Source organism: Myiozetetes cayanensis, unplaced genomic scaffold, assembly GCF_022539395.1.
Source record: "Myiozetetes cayanensis isolate MyiCay16 unplaced genomic scaffold, myiCay2020 scf9, whole genome shotgun sequence".
NCBI lineage: Eukaryota > Metazoa > Chordata > Aves > Passeriformes > Tyrannidae > Myiozetetes > Myiozetetes cayanensis.
The window spans coordinates 7,133,377-7,153,105 of NW_026088185.1; the positions used below are offsets into that span (position 1 = coordinate 7,133,377).

At 40.7% G+C, this 19,729-nt stretch overlaps 1 long non-coding RNA gene across 1 annotated transcript; it reads left to right on the plus strand.

Annotated features, from left to right (window-relative positions):
• The first annotated feature begins 691 nt into the window (after nucleotides 1-691).
• On the plus strand, nucleotides 692-8,057 carry LOC126652887 (uncharacterized). Its single transcript, XR_007632068.1, has 3 exons — nucleotides 692-853; nucleotides 3,061-3,247; nucleotides 7,830-8,057. It is a non-coding gene; the product is annotated as an uncharacterized LOC126652887 (long non-coding RNA).
• The last annotated feature ends 11,672 nt before the right edge of the window (nucleotides 8,058-19,729 follow it).

Genomic DNA, 19,729 nt, shown 5'->3' on the forward strand with positions numbered 1-19,729 from the left:
TAAAGAGCGATTTTTTTTTTTTTCCCCCCATTTCCCTCATAAAATTCACTTCATATCCATGTACCCTGAATAACTCTAGGCCATTAGTAGAATACCTTTCTCTTCATCTTTTGTGGTTGCTGGCTTTTTCTATGAAATTTCAAGTGTGTGGAAAAGAGCACTAACAGTTGCACTTGATCAGGAGCGATTGAAGGATCAAATTTTTTGGATCATAAAAATACAATATGTAATTTGATTTTGTATCTGACTTTCATTGTAGTGTTTCTGCAAAGTGATGACTGCAGAAGTAGATGACAGAGGTGAGAAAAACAAGTGGTAAAGCGACCAGGTAAAAGTTGTTCCAAAATTTATTTGGCAAAAAAATAATAAAAACAACAACAGAAAACTCCAACACCTTAGCTCCAGCAAAACTAAAGAAGAGTTAAAAATGAAATGCACATTTTACTGAACTTTATGGCATTTTAATGTTATCTTTGAGATTTGTGTCATTCTACCCATTGTACCTGCCAATAGTGAATAGTATTCCCAATTCTGACTGTGCGAAGATCATGGCTCAGGCCCCCAAGATCAAGCAATGCAAGAATGTTGCTTTCTAAAGGAAAACGGCACATGTCTGTCTACCTGGTAACTTCTCCTCTCTTTTCTCCTCCCTCCACTCTCTACCAGGAGCTTTTATGCTCCCAGGAAAATCAAAAAAAAAAGAAGAAAAAAAAAAAAGAAAAAAAAACCAAACCCACCCCCTAAGATTTGACTGATACAGAGGTTTCAAAAGACACTGTTACTGTGAGTTTTATGGAAAAACAGTGACTGTGCAGAGCAAAAGGAGATTACTAATGACCTCCCTCAGGAGAAGGTAAACAGAGCCCAACCATTACCCATCCTTTTTGGCAACCTCTCATCAGCCAATCAACTTGTGCTCCTCTGGCATCACTCAGCACACTGAGCACTCTGGACCATTCACAGCCTGTCATCCTGTGCCGGGCCAGCGACCCAGAGAACACAGAGAGGGAGCAGGCTGGGAGTTGAGCTTGTTTTGGGGGTGGACCAAGAGGATATGGAAGGGAACCAGGACATTTCTGAGAAAAGGGAGAGTTGCAGGAGTATGAGGGAGCTGCTCTCCTGACGGGGAGGGAGGAAAGGGACATGGGTTATAAGCTTGCCAGAAATCAGACAGCTTCATCCTGCTCTAGGCTAGATTTTCAAACACTTTCTTATAGTCTGCAGGAACAGAAATTCACTTTTCTTTATTCTGTTGTTTAAGTTAAAGAGTTTTCATAATTTATTCATCTCTGAAGGTCGAACTTTAGGAAAAAAGGTGCTCTGAAATGCACTGTAAGTCTGTGATTGCTGTTCTCCTTTGATGTCAAGTCCTACCTCTGAACCAGTTGGCTTCTCTCCCTGGTTTGCTTATAAGGAAGAAAGAACATTCCTCCTGAGCTGCTGAGGAAGATACTGTTTGAGTCACCTTTTCTCTCACTTTTGTCAGCACAAAGACTAATTTCTAGAATAGCATGTTAAAATGGATAGAAAACTCCTTTTTAATTCTTTTTGGATTCATCTCTCTCTTAACTTCTGTAAGCTGTAAATAATGTTTCTGAAGTTATTTTGATTGGAACAGTTAAATTTGAATAAAACCCAGCAGATATATAATTAAATATAATTGAGTTAAGGTGTTTTAGGTGCATAATTATGATCCCAGCCTTGTTAACTCACCAGATACCACCTGAATCACAAGATAAATGCTTTACTTTGAACCTCAAAGCAGATACAAGGTCATGCATGTAAAACACCTAGAAAGAACTCTTAAAATGACAGAAAGCCAATGAAAACATCAGCCCAATCACATTATATAAATGCAGCTACTGTAAGGCAAAAGTAAGAACTTCTAAAGTTAAACTTATTACCATCAGGTAAAATATGAAACCTATAACTAGTGTGAATTCTTGCTCTGTAACAAATGCCCTGAGTTTTTCCTCTGCTATGCCCTTTTTTTTTTTTTTTTTGTTATTTCTAAAAATGTAGTCAAATACAACCTTCTAAACATTGTGCTGAATCAGCTACTGGAAGTCAGCTTCATCCATGTTAATGGTATGAGTAATTAATTCCTTAAACTTACCAAAAAATAAATACGTTCGTCTTGGTTTTCCCTGTTCTGAGTTTTAGGTATCTTATTTCACACAGGAGAAGAGCACACATGGTGCAGGGTATGGATGCCTTTGCATCTGGGTGGGGTGTGCTGCAGCTTCTTCTCAACTCCTGCTGTCAGGTTGTTTTCCCAGAAAAACCCTGATGTTCAGCAATTTGGGATTTTAAGTAGTCTCCCCCAAGGCATACTTGAATCTGCCTCTGCAGTTTGAGTACCAAGACAAGGTGTCACTCTGTCTGGCAGATGATTTCCTCCACTCGGGAGCTTTGGGAGACACCAGAGAGTTCTGCCTGCTAAGAGGAGTCTCACAAGCCATGGTATGTAAGAGTGTAATGGATAAAATGAAGGAAGCAGGGAAAACTGGTGGCTGAAGGCTGCCATGGCCATTTCAGCCTGTGAGGCATCTCCCAGCTTGCCCAAGAGATGCTGCTGAATGTGAGCTTTGGGGAGGTCATATGGGGTTGCCTTCAGCTTCTGGCCATCTCCTTCCCTCCAGCAGCTTCTGTGTGCATAACTGTACTTGTGGAATGGGCCAAAAATGCCCTGTTGCTTCTTCCTCTTTTGCATGTTCCGATACGTGTAGCTCCAGAACCAACCAGATACACCAGTGCAATTGAACTCTGTAAACAGATAGGAAAACCTATTAGGCTCATTAAAAACATTTAAGGAAGGATGCAGTTATAGTGAAAGCCTCCAGTTTTTTTGAGTTTTTTTGTATTCAGGATTTTGTTCTGCAGCCTTTGCTGTGGTGTCTCTATATCTTACAAAAGAGCCCTGTTAAATACCTACTTAATTCTAAGGGTTCTGCCCTTGTTAAAGGATGCTATTTTTTCTTTACAGTTTTAGCTTTTATGCTTTTACCAAAAATTCCTGACATTCATCCTGACTTTTATCTTCAATGTCTTTTAAAATAGCTGTGTCAGCTCCATCTCTGATGGGAAAACTTGAATTGCTCTAAGGAGTCGTTACCGTCCTTGAGGAGGTTTCACTCGTGCATTTGCAGAAAGTGCTTGAAATACCAAAATACTTCATCTCCAGCTATGAAAATGCTTGTATTTTCACCAAGGCACAGCTCTTCGAAGGGAATTTTCATCCCAGGAGGTCAGTGATTTTATATGAGTGCCCTGTCCTCTGCTGGGGTGTTCTGGAATGGCATCTGCTGGGAAGGGAGTGCCACTGCTCTTTTTCTTTCTTTTTACTCTTCCTGCTTCTTTTTCCTTCCTTTTTTTTTTTTTTTTTTTTTTTTTCCCTCCAACACATAACAGGTTAAAAGCTAGCAGATGTTCTTGAAAGAACAGGGAAACACAGCTTTGCAAACTGCAGTGAATTTGACTCATTTAATATTCCCCAGTGCCATGGACTGAATTAATCAACTTTTTTGATCAGGAGATATCTATATGTGGGATAAATTTGGCTCCTGCTGTCAAACTATTCCTTTGATGCCTTTCCTATGGCCTGTGTGCTTCCTTTGCTTTGGTCCCACACTGTGGTTTTTCCTCTCCTGAATACCCAGGCTGAATGGGAACAGCCTGTAACTCCTGGTACCTGATTGTCTATAAGGATAAGCAGAATCACAGCAGTACAGTGGTATACAGAGGTAAGAATAACCTTTTTTTCCCTCTTCCACCCACACAGGTGACCATCAGGTCCATCACCTCCCCTCTGGTAGGGCTGTTATTACCTGGTGTAGGAAGTTATCCTTCCTCCATGCACTCCAGGAGTCTCCTGGATTGCCTGCTGCTGTCCCAGCTGATGTCAAGGCAGAAGCCTCTCAGCAGGACAAGAGCCTGTGAGTGCAATGCCTCCTGTAGCTGGAGCAACAGGCTTTGTCAATGGGCTCCCCTTCATCGGGCCCATAGCAGGCACCAACCACAAGGTCCCTTGGCTTGGTCTCTCATTCTTACCTTTAAGCTTTCAACCAGCTCATGGCCATTCTTTAGAGACAGCTCTTCACACTCTACCCATCTTCTCATGTAGAGGGCAACCCCTTGGCCTCTCCTTTCTTCCCTATCTCCCCCCTGCAGCTGTCAATAACTGTACCCCAGTCATGTCATTCCTCCCACCAAGTTTAGTCATGTCAACCGGGTCACAGCAGCTTCCAGCTCCTCTGGTGCAGAGGCACCTCACCTGGGCTATCTGAAGAATTTCACTGGTGTTTCCCTCTTGGCTCCAGTTCCTCAGGAGCCCCTGGCTCATCTCTGTAAGATTTCAGGTGTGCTCTGGCATAGCCAGTGTGTCTTGGAGCCACCGACTGGGGGCCCTCACTTGCATCCTGTCCCTCTAACCTTTGTGGGTTGTCCCACAGCTTGTCACAGGCAATCCTGATATTATGCCCTCTCCCTTCAACTCTAGTTTAAAGCTCTGTCAATCAGCCCTGCTGGGGCTCATCAATAAGGACCATTTTCCTCCTTCGAGAAAGGTGAATTCCATCTGATGCCAACAATAAGATGAAATTATGGGGCAGCTTCTCCTTTCCTTTCTGCCCTCTGCTGATCTACGGTCAGCTTTGGACAGGTTAATTTAAAGCAAGTGACTCTATGATTGAGTGAGAAGTGGTGGCAAAGAAATCAAAGAACAACATTCAGATCTGCAGTCACACGAGAAAACCTTTGAATCTGGCATATCCATCAGCAGAATTGTTTCATTTACAGCTGAGAGCTAGGCTACCTGCTTTAATCCTGGTGTTAAAAATACTGGTAATGTAAATTTTCATTAACCCCATAGAGAAAAAAATTAATCAGCTAATTTCTTATGATGAAACGTAAGGTATCAAACCTTTCTAAGTCATTTAATGTCATAAATGTGTAATGACAAAAAGTAGGCACAAAAGGAGGAAGCTGCTTCTGAGGAAACTGCTTCTTTTAAAGTAAGACCCCAAAAATCAGGTGGTATCTGTGAAATAACCCTGTAAAATAATGCAGAGGCAGGAAATCGTGTTATCTGCTTTAGGGTTTTAGAAGAAAAAAGCACAGATCTGAGACTGAGTAAAACTTCTTTATGTATTTGATTCTCATTTGGAGGAAAAGAACATAAATGCTAAGTTTTGTAATAAAATAGGTACTTTTGGAGGGTTTTCACATAATTAGTGCAACTGTTTAAAGGTGTTGAGGCATCCAAGGGAAGAAGAAACCCAGATTTTACTCCATTTCCTTTATTTATATCTTTCCTTATGTGTTGTTTGCTCCCTGTTGATGTAGTAAAGATGTTTCCTGTTTATGAGTTCCATTATGAAGCATCACATAAGAGCATCAGCTGAAGAAAAGCTGCCTATACTGACTAAAAGATTAGCTTTAGTGCCCTTTCCTCTTGGGAATTGTCTCTGGCTCCTATAGCAGACTCTTACAGTTCCTTAGAGATTAAAGGCTGATACTTTAAAAATTTACAAGTTTGCTTGGGACTTGCAAGTTTTCTTCTCCCATCAGTCTGCTAATTCCCAGCATGAGCCAACTGGTTGATGAGAAACAAGGATAAATCATAAAGGAATTGACTATTTGGTGTTTTTTTTTTTTCCTTCAGTAACAGACTTTCAAACCCCCTCTCTCATTCTGCAGAGATAGAAAGCTATTTAGGAATTAACTCTTCATTGGGTTGTAGCAAAGAGCCTGACTGTCACTGCTGTATCCATGGGTATATGCCCTACACTCATGGAAACGATGTCAAGATTTCCTACTCTCTACTGACAGTGCAAATAAGTGAAAGGATGCTTAAAAAACAGAATTCACACAAAAAATCTGAAATATTACAGGAGATGTCGCTTCAGAGTTTAGTTTTAAGATGTCCTAGCACAGAACCAGCTGGAATAGGTATAATCTTATTATTGAAGGCTGGGGAATGGCTTTTAATGAGTAGATCTGGAAGAGTTAATAGAAAAAAAGTATCCCATGGGTACCCAGATTAATAGAAACAGAATTATTTGCTTACTACTGATTTTGTGATAACTACACAGCTTTTTTTATGTCAAGTGAACTTTGTACCAGGATATTTTCAGTACACAAATCTGAGGTACTTCAAGGAGTAGTTCACAACTGCTTCTGAAATTTTAAGAAATAAAGAAAAAAGTCGTGCTGCATACAAAAACTGAACTTACAACCAATTAAAAATATAATAATGTGACCAAACTTTGTAGTTCATATCGATTAAAAGAGATGGATAATACTATGAAGAATGCAGTGCAAAATGGAAATAAAATTGACTACTTCAAATTACCTTGTTATACTTCCTACAATTTACCAAAGTAGCTCAACATTAAGAAATTGAAGCATTTTGTCATTTTGTCCAAAGCCTCTAGAACAAAGGAAAAGTAATTGTTAACTATTGAATTGTGCAGTTGGCTGCTTTGCTAATTCTAAACTTTAATTGATGGATCTAATGATTTCTAGTAATAACTCTGATAAAGCAGTGTGGTAAATTTTAATTTCCCAATAATGGGCAGGAGGGATGTACACATACATATATATGTGTGTGTGTGTTTTAGTTAGATATTCAACCAAAATAGAGGTTTTCTGCTCAAAAGCTTGCTCATTGTTACTTACAACTGGTAACACAGCAAAGGGGAAATATCCATCACAGTTCGCATCCAGATACTCTGTTCACAAATTTCCATGGCAGCCGCAGCAGCCGTTATAAAATATTGTGGGTTTGGTTTGATTTTTTTCTGAAAAACCTCTTTTGACATTCTACAAATGATCAGAGTGGGTGTTTTAGTAGAGAACCACAATAAAACACAAGTCTGGCTAAGAATTAGTAATCAACAAGAGAGCTAGTGGGGCTCGGGGCGGTTCTGGGGAGTGACTGAGGAGTCACATGGCTCCAGAGCAGGCTTGGCATCCATAGGACAAAACCCATCATGAGCCAGGAGTTCAGGTGGCTTTCATTACGATTCAAACAAGCATGGTGAGCTTTCTCTGCTTTTTTTAAAGATGTCGTGCAAATATCTTTTCAATATCTCACTGCTGGCCCTCAGGGCTGAATTCTTGGATCTAGTTTAGCCATTTAGTGTCTTAAGCAATAACATTCAGTTTATTTATATTTCTGTGCTTACTAATAGGTGGTGCCATACTATTTATGGGCGTCTTTTTCATCAGATTCACATGGTTTTACCCAGAGGTGTGAAGAGGAACATACTCCCCTGCAGGGAGTGCAAACTGCTCCTTGAGCTGCTGTTCCCTCTTTTAACTGTCCATTCTTGCCTCTGTTTTTCACCAGTGTCTTTTGTTTTCCAGTGGAACTGTCTTTAAGCTGTGTGTTCTATCAAATAGGTGCTTTTCTGTTTCATTAGTAATCAACCCATTTTTGTTGAGGCTGTGGAATCAGAGAACTAGGTCCTTTAAGTCTGCTCTAAAATTCCCTTTCTTTACCAAAATCATGGGTACTAGGAAATTGCATAATCCATAAGAAATCTCAGCAAGCCTGCAAAACAATCTGCCACCTCAGCTCTCCACCTTGAGCTCTACTAAGGACTAACTTCAGTGTCAAAGCATGAGATCAAAAATTTTAACCACTATGGAATGTCTTTCCTTTGCATTTCATTATATGGTCTATTATACTTTTTTTATTTTTATGAGTAATCAGCGATTTCTCATTTGCTTCTTCTGTTCCATGCATAACTTTAGATAATTTATCATATTCTTTCTCTGCTTTTTCAGTTCTTCAGCCCTGTACCATTTTTGTTTCCCTTCTCTAGGGTTGCTTTGTGAGGAGTTCCTTTCTCTGAAGATGGAATAAACAACAATACTCTGCAAATGTCTACAACATTTCAGGCAAGGCAACATATTGATTTTACACCTGTTGAGAAACTATAGTTGTAATATATTTACTCATGTTCAGAAGTTACAAAAACACCTGCACGTTGAAGAGAAGCTTTTGGTTCAGCTATTCACAGTGGCATTCTCTTTAAACAGTAACAGTTTTTTTAAAGAATAAGAAACATAAAACCCTGTAAGCTTTTCAGGTAATTCAGTTGTTCCTCCTGGCTGACTGTGTGTTCAGTACTCCCAGCTGAACAGTTTGCTCTACACATCTGTCTGACTGGAAGGCAGAATAAAAGCATTTTTCCCAAAGCATTTCCAGTCTAGCTATGGCCAAACCTCAGGAGAACTGTGGCTCTTAAAATCAACACTAAATTATTTCACTTTGGGGGGTTCTGGCTGCTTCTGTGACATGGCAGTTTTTTGCATCTCAAAAGACATTTGCACAGGTTAAATTTGCCTGAGCAATGCATTATTAAGCTGTTTTTAAATCGTGTCATAGTTTTAAATACTGCATTTGAGTTTACTGGGCTGATAATTAGAACACTAAAACCTTTCATCAGTGACATCCCTCAAGTGTAATTTAACAGCAGATAAGATCCCCAAAGTTTCTCAATGGTGAGATTGTGGCACAGAAACTTTGATTTTCTATATGAGGTCTTAAATCTACCTTCCTTACAGGTTGAAAGAAAAGTCTGCCATTATCTTTACTGTTCCCCAGAGGTGTAGCATACACCCAGTGCATACACCACCACCTGAGATATTGCCTGCTGCATGCTCAGCTTTCAGGAACTAAACTAGAATAAATTTACTTTCCATCTCCTATGTGCATGAACGTAGGAGCAGCATAAATATATTTAAAGCTAAAGAGGGGAAAAAAAAAAAAGTGTTTCGCAACTTAAATAAATAGAATTTTTTCACTTGGCTTGCACTCAGTGACAACTTTCAGAAGTGGCTGAGAACCTCCCAAAATGTCCTTTCCTGGCTGTAGCACTGAGTCTGTGGGATCTTGATTTTGGGGTGAGGGTGGGGTATGGATACTATTGCAGTGTGATGGCATGATCATCAATGTGCCTGTGTAAACATTTCTAACACCATCAAATCCACTGGGGAGGGGTGGGGGTGGAGCACAAAATCTTGCTTCTAGTTTTCTGCTAGGGAGGACTGAGAAGCTGTATGGATATCCAAAGAGATGCAAATGTTTTTTCACTAAATTCTTTATTCATACCTATAATACTGACAGAGCCAAGCACAGAGATTTTATAGCATAAAGTGGCTTTCTTCTTTCAAGGGATGAAATAACAGTACTAAATTTGAAGTATAGTGAAGGTTCAGAAAAGTCACAGTGCTGGTTGTAGAGATCAAATCTTTTGGGCAATTCTGAGCTTTAACAAGCACATACACAAAGCCATGAGCAAATACCATTTAAACCTGGCAAAATATCACTAAAGACATAATATTCCAAAGGCAGTGTTATGGAAATCCTTTGAAGCTGAATTAAAAGATCAAATGGACTTACAAAGGCTGTGTGGCTCAGGCCCCAAGAGAAGTCAACTCTTCACTGTAAGTTCCAGTGGCCTTTGCCCTTTTGCATTAAGCAGGAGCTTCTTCCAAAAATAATTTCCTGGATGCAAATGACCTGTTATAGCACTTATTACTTGGGGTATAATGTTCAAACCCTTAAATTAGTTGACGAACACGTATGAAACTTGCAACTTCTAATAATAGTGAGGCAAGTCTCCCATATGTTGTTATAAATTTCTCTCCAAGATGATTAACGTGGCTCGCAGGCTACTCTTGTAAGATGATAGAAGAGATATTTTTGCTGCCTCTCCTGAGAAGGGGGCTAGTGTTTCAAATTATTTCCAAACAAACTTCTTGCAAGGGAGAGATGGTTCTCATTTTTTTGTCACCTTAATAAAAAGGTGATGAACGCTCTCTTCTTAACTGTGCCCTTATATGAACATCAAACAAATATCATGACAGTATGATAAGATAACCTTGTGTGCTATCTATGAAATAATATGTTATATCCACAAATGCAAGTCCTTAATTTATTGTCATGTTTGAAATAGAGAGCTTGTTTTGTGAGCTTGCAGGGAATCTCAGAAGTAAATTCAACAGATACATCTTCATTCAAAGTTATTTTTACTTACAGTAGGTCTCTATATAGTATACTTTAAATCAATTCTGTCCAAAGACTTTAAAAAACAACCTTATTAACTTCTTTATTAATTAAAATCAAACCAGTAGTAAATTGGGCAGCAGGTTGTTCACAGCCATAAACAAGAGGTAGTGCCCTAGGGTCTTTCTTTTGGCATAGAAAAATGTGACTGATGAAGCTCAAAGGGTAAGTTCAGGCGCTGAAGAAAGGTTATTTGGTTTCAGAATCTTAAAACTTGGGTCATGGGTCTAGTGAAATAATTGATAATTCTGTCATGCAAATGCAAATTCATCTCTTCTTTATATGAAATCGTGCTCTGTGAAATGACTAGGACAAACTGAAGGGGAAGTTTTCTGGTTCTGTTCTCTAAGTTGCTTGGGTGATCTTGGACAAATCAATGTTTCCCACCTGACACCAATAGCAGTGAGAGGAATTATTGTACAACAGAGACCTTATTCCTTCTCCCAATCCCAGCAGCTCTGCCTGCCTGGTTGTTGGCCATGCCTGCACCCACAAAGCCACACTCTGCTAAGGCACCAGAGCCAACTCCAAGGGAGGTGACACATCCCTGCAACGCAGAGCCATATGGCACAGAATAATTACATGTGCCCAGTGCAACCCCTGCTTGTGCAGAGCCAGCTCCCTTTGCTCTGCATCGCCTTTTATTGCACACACACATTGAGCCTACACGTTTTCCAAACTTCCACACCCATTCCTCCTCATTGTCCCTCAGTTCCCCACGGTTAAAAAGTAAATCTAGTTGTCCACTTGGGGTACAGTTGTGAGAACAGAATGTATGGGGTTCTGAGAGACTCCCCTGTACACATGCAGGCAGATGGGTAAGGAGGTGGCAAGCGATACAGGTGGCAGGCATTAAGCAGTTATTTATTTACTGGTAGTATGCAATGCTGTTCATAGATGAGATAGACAAAAACACTGAATATTCTTGTTTGGCTGAAACGATTCATCTTGATTCATCCTCTCTGATTCAGAAGAGCTGAGGCTTGAAATGCCTGTCTGTCTGTGGGTACTGTTGACGCTGGCTGAAAAGAATTTGTCAGACTCAGTGTGTTTTTGAGCTCTTGGCTGTACCACTGAACTCCTTTAGTTCAATAAATGCAGGCTTGTTTTGAAGCTAAGTGACACAAGTTTTACTGTGAAAACTGCATCCCGTTGTTGGCCTCTCATCACAGAGCCTGTATTTGAGTAAATCTTTCCAGCTAGTCAGAGGTCATGCCACATACGAGTAGGATCTTTGTCATAGTTCCGATTTTTAGCAAGGAATTTTTCTTTCCTTTCCCCCTGCCGTGTGTGTGTGTGTGTGTGTGTGTGTGTGTGCTCTGTATATGGGCCATTAGTTGAACAAAAGAATTGGCCCCAGTCCACTAATGGCCAAGATTAGTTTCCTTGACAACACAGGGGGGGGAATTGGCTGGTGTGTGACTGGAAGGGGGTGGAGGCTGGGGGGAGAGCGCAGTCTCTCTACCTGGAGAGGAGCCTGCTGTGGGCTGCAGACACTGCCGGGTTCCTTTGTCTCTTTCCTGTCGGAGGGGAGTTCTGGCTGCTGCTCTTGGCTCAGCTGTGGCTGGCTGCAGGCCCTGCTTACAACGGACCCTAGTCAGCTGAAGTTTGTGAGTTTTCTTCCACTGGGAGAACTTTCTGTTTTATTGCTGTTGTTTTTTTCCTTCCCCTTCTTTCCCCCCCCCCCACCTGGCGGCAGCCAAGGATCTCACAGCGCCGCCTGGTGACAGGCACTGGACATTACAAATTCTGCTCCTTCAGTGATCCAACAGCGCCACCTGGTGACTACAATAGGACACTACAAGTTTTTGCACCTTCAGTGACCCAACAGCGCCACCTGGTGAATGGTACAGGACATTACAAATTTTGCATCTCCAGTGACCCAACGGCGCCCCCTGCTGACTGTGGTTGGAACTGCATGAAAGGGTGCAAGAAATTGAACTATTTTCCTTTTGCCGGTTTATCGGTTTTGTTCTTTAAGGGGATTATTGGTGGATATAGGAGTATTACTTAGTTATTTTACTTGGTTTTTTTTCGTGTTCCTGTTAATACACACATACCTTTTAATAAAGGGCTGTTATTTTCCCTTTTCCATAATTTGTTTTCCTTCAATCGAAACCTCTTAATTTTGGATTTATAATTGCTTGGAAAGAGAAGTTTGGGTCTTTTCCTCCTAATCCATCCTCAGCAAAAGACCCTTGTCTCATTTAAATTGAGACAATCTTGAACTCCAAACTGTGCAAGATGAACAGTATTTGATTCAGACATTGAAAAGCAGACTTCTGACTTGAGGGCAAGGGGAGGAAAGGACAACCAGAAAGAGAGTGACAAGTTATTCACATTAGTAGGAGTGAAGTTCCAGTATTAAGCTCTAGGGTTGTTGGCAGATCACCTGGGATAGGATGACCTTCCTGGATATTTTTTTTTTTTTTTTTTTTTTTGTGTTCCAGTTGTCTCTCAGATGTTATACTACCTTTCTTCTGTTAACTACTTTATCAAAACATAACCACGTAACATCATGCTGAAACTCCCTTCAAGGCACCTTTCAGGTTTATTAGCTATTGGATCACAATTCTGTACTCTAATAACCTACTCTGTGTGTGTGTATACATATATATGTCTGTGTGTATCTGTCCTTGTCAAAGCTTGGGGCTGTATTCCAAACTGAAAAGATACAGGATGTCTGATGCTACATGGTGGATGTGCTGGTCCAGAGTGGTTTAATTCTTACATACTAGTTTATGACTTTTTTCTCATGTGCATTTCTGCCTGAAACAAAGACAGCATCAGTTAATACCGACCAAGATGTGCTCTTCTGTAAGCCAGAGTTTACTGGAAGATGGATGGAGATTGGAGCTACTACCATCAAACTTCCAGTGATGAATTTTGTAGCTTTGGGTTATTTTGGCAGGCTTCTATAAAAATGTTTTTGCCTTAGATCCCATTTTTCTTGCAGTCTAAATCTCGTTTGTCTTTGCCTAACCCAATGCTCAGGCATCCCCTCTCAGTGCATATTGGCAGTGCACTTCAGGGTGTTTATTTTTGCTCTAGCATCTGACTTGCCCCAAACCTACAAGTGCACCCACCACCTGTCAAAGGTGAGCTCTATCTCTCAATTAACATGACCACTAAACCCAAGGTATCAATCCTGGTGTTATCTTGTTCCAAAACTTACTCCACAAACTCTCTACTAGTTCAAATCGTATGCTAGTGATGTACCAGCTCAATTTTTAACTTTTTTAGCAGTAGATTGTAAGCTTCAATAGGTTGTTTAGAACGATGCATATTATGAGATCACATACTTTGAGTCTTTTTAGTCATAAAAATTTTTCTACGTGTGCTCAGAAATAGTTTTTCTGCAAAGACCCACCTTAATGAAATAAATGTGTAGCAAGCTAATGCCATTTTCCAACTGAAATATTCTTTCCAATGCTATGTTTAAGGTAGGAATGGATATAATAAAATTAATTAGAAATAGGGAAAAATGAGACTTGAAAGCAGAACTCTAGTCCAAAAAGGCTCCTGAAACGTGCTCTCATGCTCTGTTGAATCTCTCAGTGTACAGTCACTGTTACACAGACCACCCAGAACTAACATTTATTTCAGTGGAATTGTTCTGCAGTGTTGATGATGTTCTCAAGACAGTTTTGTCCCTCGGGATAAAGTACTTGTTCAATGTTAAAAGTTATTTTTCTTCTCTTGAAATCAAATTGCGAAGTCATGGGTATAAGAGTCTATCTATACAATGAATGAAATTCATTATTTTCTTTTTTGCTATAATACGGTCATAGGTAATATTTCTATGTATGACCTCCAGAAAAGGTTACTGCATCTTACTGTTTGATCCATATATTGTCATAAATTTCACTGTGTACAAGAGTTCTGATTTGAAGATGGTGCAGCTGAAAATCTCATGATACAGTGGAAAGGATGTCTAATGTTGAATGGTATCTCAGATAAAATAATTAGATCATTTGGGTGTTGAATAATGTCTATGGGTATCAAAATATTTATTATTTGAGATAATCATGATGACATTGTTGGTAAATTAGGCTCTTCTGAAAATTAATTTCAAATTTATCTTCTCATTTCAGTGACAGCTGAAGTAATTTTGTGACTTTATAAAAGAATTTATTTGCCATTTTTGCTGCAAAAAGTGATGTTGGTGTGTGAGAAAAAGTACAGAGGGCTTGATCTCAGCCAGCAAGGCAATTTAGGGAAATGGAATTCTTCAGCAGCAGCAATGGCTCTGATTCAGTCACCCATAAATCTCCCCAAGGGATGTGTATCCTCAGCATCTGTATCCTTCAGTGCCCTGTCTTTGCTTTAATGTAGCCTCTGAGGGAGTCACTACCCCAGCTTCCTTCTAAGGCATCTTCTGGCTCATTTCCTTTTTGAAAATCCATTTGCTTTGTGCTCAGAGGGAGCCGGTTTTATTGCTCACCTCATTAGTGCCCTGACCAGTTCAGCTTGCAGCACAGGGAGAGGCTTTGGTGGTCTCTCTGTGGGCTACCTGTAATCTCCCTAAAGTGAGGGGGTGCATGCCTGCCCTCAAGGAAGATTGAAAGAAGTGGACCAGGCTCTTAAAATAGCAAGAGCCATTACTGTTGTTCTCGTGGCAACAGGAGTTCCCCCGTCACATCTTTGTACTGTTTTACTTCTCCAAGTGAAGAAACTGATCTTACAGAGAAAGGTGGTTTGGGGAGTTCCTGCAGGTATTGGGAAAAACTCTCCATTTCACACCCATTCTTAGCGTTGTCCATAAGACACATGAAGGGCACGTTTCAGGGAACATACAAGTTCTTAGAGGCAGGATGATTTACTCTGAACAAAGCTGAGATGCCCTCCTGTCTCCTGCTAGGAGGAAGGAGAGAAGACTTGTAGATAGAAATAAAGCACATGAAGTCAAAGCTGAGTGTGAAAGCAAGGCAGGGGAGGATAAGAAGGGAGAAGTTTTTGCTCATAATGATGTTGATCTCAATGTGAAAATTTGAAGGTACAAACGTTGTTACAACATTTCTCTGAAACGTGACTTCTCCCCATAATGCACATTAACGTCCCACAGACATTACAAGATTGGGAAGAGCACGGTCTTAGTGTGTCACTGTTCTGCAAATCCACAACCTCATCTGCAGTGATGTCTGTCTTTATCTCTGCTGGGAGGCAATTTCATGTTCAGTAATTAATTTCAATATTTTTTTGGAGTGGAAATCCTGAGAGTGATTTTTATTTTGGAGAAGGAAATGTTATGGGAAGATTAGGTCCTGAAGTTCTTCTTGTTTCTTGGTATTATTTCCTTTTGTGTGGAATTTTTTGTACAGCTACTGCTTTAGTGCTGCCCTCAGGGTACTTTGTTTTAGGCATGCCAGTGACCATATTTCAGTGTGATTTCTTGCTGTTTTCCCAGATAATATTTGGCTGTCACAAAGCTATAATTTTCAGTGCAGAAAGATTACTTTGTTTGCAGCCTCATGTCTCAGGGAAGCCTGATGTTGTCTGCGGTGCACATCCCAAAGTTTATTCTGGCAGAGATCTAAATGCAAAGCATTTATCCCCTTTTTCTCAGTCCAGCTTCTCAGCTGACTGTAATTCTGGTGGGTGGCTTTTCAGTCACAAATCTCTCTCAATCCTCTTTGCAATATTCTAATGCCTCATGTTTGGTTAATCCCCTCGCTGTGCTGCTTCCCGGTGTTTCCAGGGCTGTGGATTTCATGTCTGCCCAGGCGTCGTGCTTTAGTGCTGGTAGATACTGATAAAAAAATAAAGAAAAGAGGGCTTGCATATAAATTAGGAATATTTCTCTGGCTGGTATATGCCTTATTTGAAAAAAAAAAAAGGAAATAAAATTTGGTTGGTTGGTTGGTTGTTTCAGAACTGCACAGGGGGTAAGGACAGTCTTGGCTCACAAAGAGGTAAGTGCCTGACTGCACAGGCTGGTGCAAACCATACCAGGGCTGCTGCTGGGCCGTGGGGTGGCAGAAACCAAATGTGCCCATGTGGCCTCTCAGAGCCAACACATGTTCAGACTCACTGCTGCCCTTCTGCCAATCTCATTTGTCAGTTTCGTGTATAAACTGAAGCAAAAGCTGGAGCTGCCTCTTCCCCAGAGCTCTGGGGAGATTTTACTGCTGCCGTTTCAGTTTTCCTTCATGATGAAGATGCAGCGCTGCTTTGGCGATTTAGTGCTCGACCTCTGTAAACGCCGTGGAGGGAGCCACTGTTTGGAAAGGTTTCTTTAGAACAAAAAACCCCCAGTCATTGCTGTGGCACCAAGATCAGCCCTGGACCGGAGGCCAATGTGTGGGAATCAGGGTGTACCCCTTTGTTAGCACAGAGCCCAGGTTGGGGCTCAGCCAAACTTCCTTAGTTGTAATGTTCAACCTCCTCCTGATGGAAGTCAAATTCCACTCTTCTGGAAAATAGTCATCTCAAATGATAATTAATGCTCAGAATTCTTTTAAAAGATTTCTTGGCTGCTTCTGAATTCCTTGGGTGTCTTTGCTCTGTGGTTACTCACAGAGGCACTGATCTCACTGCCCTTGGGGAGCAGGGGTAGTTTAGAGGATTCCAGGGAATCAGCACCACCCCCCGTTGTAGGACACAAAACCTGAAAAGACCCAAGAGCACAAATTTTGTTTTAAATATTTCTAAAATTGCCCAAATAGACTTCCACTACAAACTTTCTATTAATTCTGAATTAATGGCTAATACATATTGAAACAAAAACATCTAACAGCTATTACATTCAGTGGGATTTGTGCTGTATAGAAATGGGGAATTTATTTTCCCTCTCTTGGTTATGATCTTAGAGGTCTTTTCCAACCTAAATGATTCTATGATTCTAGTTTCTTCTTTTTTATTTTGCTGGTAAATATAGTTGCTCTGTGGGAGATAAGAATTGATACCCACGTATTCCATATAATTTATTTGAGCAGAGTGCCTTTAGAGCTAACATTGCCATAATTATCTTTTTAGCACATTTTTAAGCATCTAGACAGATTCAAGTAAATGATGCTATTTCTTTATGGAAAATTTTGCAAATGTGGTGGCTTAAGTAGTTCCCAATGTGTTTACACAAGTGTTGGTGACTGGATGCATTTAATTACTGCAACTCAGCCCCTACCCAATGAAGTACTCCAGACACACTGAAGCGTAAGTACGTGAGGGAAACTGAGCATGTTCTTCAAGTTCTGCTGCTAAATGGCGTATTTTACCTTTTTTTTTTCTTAAAAAAAAAGAAGTGTTTCCTCAAATATCTCACTGTGATAATCACAAAGTGCTGGAGATTCTTTAACGGGTACAGAGTTCAGTGAATACACTAACTCTGTGTTTGTCCTTTGAGGTATAGCAGTATATGCAATCCAAGTGACAACAACAACAAAATCAAACTAATAGCCATGGGTTAAATGTTATATTTTAAACATTCAGGATCACTTCATACAAGACAGTAGTATTAGGCATTAAATTTATATTCTAAACTTAAAGTTAAAAACCCTCAAACCCTTTTTTTGAGAGCAGGAAGATGAGATGTTCCAAAAATAATCATGATCTAGAAATCAATGTTGTGCCCTAAGGTTTGGAGCAGTCATTCAATCCCCACTGTCATGTACTTCTGGTAGCAAAAGAGATGAAAACTAGGGCAGCCCTGAGTGACTTCCATGGCGTGTGCTTGGGCATACTGTAATCATACTTGTCCTTGCTTTTAATCAACCTGGTTGCAAACACTGAGGAAATATTTTAAGAAAATACGAGCTCTGAGAAAAGGCTCTGGTAAATCTCAGTTGTGCACAGAATACGAGAGCAGTGCACGATGAAACAAGAATTAGGTAAAAAGGAGAAAAATCCGTAACTGAGGAAAGGAACATCTTTTCCATCAATGAAGTTTTTGAAAATAGAGCCCTTATTTAAGCAGCTGTTGCTTAGTCTATAAAGCTGTTTGTTGCAGTGACACTGCGACCTCCTTCGCATCATGGATTTGATTATGAAACTTTGTCAAAATACCCTATTGCAAGGTGGTCATGACATGTCAGGGTTTTGGATTGTCAGGAGATTTTAGTCAACAACAACAATCTTTGGGGCTTTCTAGTCTTTCATCTCCATATTGATTCTTCTTGGGCTGCGTAACATTTTTCCAACCCATACACAGTTAGTGGATTACTGCTCATATAAATAGATTTTGTAAAGTCACCACGTGATCATGGGCATGCTGGGCGGGAGCTACTGGGGCAGAGGATATTTTTCCTGGCTTCCCTTTTCCTCTTCAGCCAAATTAGAAATACATAACTCAGTAAAGCCCTCCCTAATACTGGTGTCTGCATGTATAGTTAAAAAGTTAAGTGAGAAACAGAGTGAGGATGAAGTGGTTCAGCCAGTGACCACTGACTGGGGACTGAGTTGTCAGTTGGATTTGGACAGATCCATGGAGTTTTGGAGCCCTTTTTTTTAAATGCCACATCCCATGTCAATGGGTTCTTAAATTAACTTAAGAAGTGCTTGGGAAAAGTAATTATATTTTCTCTGCTTTCTGAAAGGAAGGCAGGGAGAATCTGACCCAGTGTTTGTGGGTGCGTAGGACTGATGGACTGGCTGTTTGGGCAGCGCCTTGTCTAAACCACATCATGTGCTACTTGCTGCTGCCCACCTGGCCAGCCACACATCACAGGTCTGAAGATGCGGAAGGAAGCTGGAGTTTCTATAAACTGGGCACAGGTGAAATGGGAGGAAACTGAGACATTGCCAAGCAGAAGAGCATATGAGTAGTACAGAAATGAAAGTAGGATATTGTGTGTTTATAGGACACAGAGGAGGAACTGAAGGCTTGAAGGGGGGGTTGAAGACATGGAAGAACTGTGAAGGGTAGCAGGTGGAAGGAAGAGGATAGGAACTGTGAAATTCTATCAGAGGGAGGGAGAAACCAGATTTCATTTATTCTGTTACCCTTAGACAAACTCATTAAAACTTTGTCTTCTGATACAGAGGTTAAGTGGCAAATTTTAACCTGAAAGTAGTATGTTAGCAATTTCTTACCCAAGCTCCTCTGAAGCTTGAGCACAGCTATTGTCCAGTCTGGTTACCATTCCAGCATTGCCAATACTAACACCATACAGTGATTCCTGTCGTTCAGCTTGCACCATTTTCCCCCGTTGCAAATGTATTGATGCAGCATCTGTCTTATCAGAAAGTGCTTTTATCGCTCTGGGGATACCCAAGCAGTTGTCCCCAGCAGGGTGAAAATGTGCACACAGAGCAGGGCATGCCAAGTATTTAGAGGGTTTGGACTATATTATAGGAAGATCTAGCAGACTCTAAAAAGTAAATAATAAAAAGAGCTAATAGAATAAATATCAGATCTTATGACAACAAAGAGTCAAACTTGATCCAAAACAATTTTCTATGGAGGGACAGTGCCTTCTTTACCTCTATAGGACAATGCTTTTGACCACTGACATTGGGGAAAGAGGGTGCAAGAGGCAGCATGATCTGGGAAGTTGAGTCCCAGGAAAGGCTGTGATGGTTGTCTCCTCCCAAACCAATCCATGCACAGCAAAGGTTCCTGCACCCTGGCAGGGGGTGGAGGACCTTGAGGGCCCCACAGCCCCACTCTCTGGGCAACTGCTGCACCTCTGAGGCTTCTGAGTTGGGGCTGAGGCA